The sequence below is a fragment of the Leptonychotes weddellii genome, chromosome 8 (genome assembly GCF_054177405.1).
Source record: "Leptonychotes weddellii isolate Sample4059 chromosome 8, ASM5417740v2, whole genome shotgun sequence".
NCBI classification, from domain to species: Eukaryota; Metazoa; Chordata; class Mammalia; order Carnivora; family Phocidae; genus Leptonychotes; species Leptonychotes weddellii.
This window is the reverse complement of record NC_138376.1, coordinates 58,731,204-58,732,198: the sequence shown is the minus strand read 5'-3', so window position 1 is coordinate 58,732,198 and position 995 is coordinate 58,731,204. Positions and strand designations below refer to the sequence as shown.

Sequence of the window (995 nt, the reverse complement as noted above, 5' to 3'; positions counted from 1 at the left end):
CTAGACAATACATTTAAGACTCTATACTCTTTTTTTATTTTTATTTTTTTTAAAGATTTTATTTATTTATTTGACAGAGAGAGACACAGCAAGAGAGGGAACACAAGCAGGGGAAGTGGGAGAGGGAGAAGCAGGCTTCCCACTGAGCAGGGAGCAGGATGCCTGGCTCAATCCCAGGACCCTGGGATCATGACCTGAGCCGAAGGCAGACACTTAACGACTGAGCCCCCCAGGCGCCCCATGACTCTATACTCTTGATTCAGCATATCCTCACAACAGTTTTATGAGAACTATCATCATTTTATTTTTATTTTATTTTGTTGCCATCAATAAGAAATTTACTTGTTTTAAAAAAATCCAAATGCTGCCATTGTCCAGAAAAATTTAACAGGTTTATTTATAATGGTTATAAAAATATGGAATGCTTCACAAATTTGCGTGTCATCCTTGCACAGGGGCCATGCTAATCTGCTCTGTATTGTTCCAACTTTAGTATGTGTGCTGCCAAAGGGAGCACCATCATCATCATTTTATATGATAAACTGAGGCTATAAGAAATTGAGGGGCGCCTGGGTGGCTCTGTCGTTAAGCGTCTGCCTTCGGCTCAGGTCATGATCCCAGGGACCTGGGATCGAGCCCCGCATCGGGCTCCCTGCTCCGCAGGAAGCCTGCTTCTCCCTCTCCCACTCCCTCTGCTTGTGTTCCGTCTCTTGCTGTCTCTTTCTCTGTCAAATAAATAAATAAAATCTTTAAAAAAAATAAAAAAATAAAGAAATTAAGTGATTGGGTGTGTCACTTGGCAGTAAGTAGAATTCACAGTTGAGTAGCATGTGAGTCTAGGTAGAGAGGCTTCCAGATCCCCTTGCCCTATGGTTGGGTTGTAGCAATTTTCCCAGGAAAGCAGGGAACATGCAGAGGCAGAGAGCATGTTGAGTGGGGGTATAGCAGTGCCTGAGGACTGTGGGATTGTAGAAAAAAAGCAGGGAGTCAGTTTG

At 43.2% G+C, this 995-nt stretch overlaps 1 non-coding gene across 1 annotated transcript; it reads right to left on the bottom strand.

Moving 5' to 3' along the window:
- Positions 1-410: 410 nt before the first annotated feature.
- LOC115937188 (U6 spliceosomal RNA) lies at positions 411-517 on the bottom strand. Its single transcript, XR_004072511.1, has one exon. It is a non-coding gene; the product is annotated as a U6 spliceosomal RNA (small nuclear RNA).
- Between the last annotated feature and the right edge of the window lie 478 nt (positions 518-995).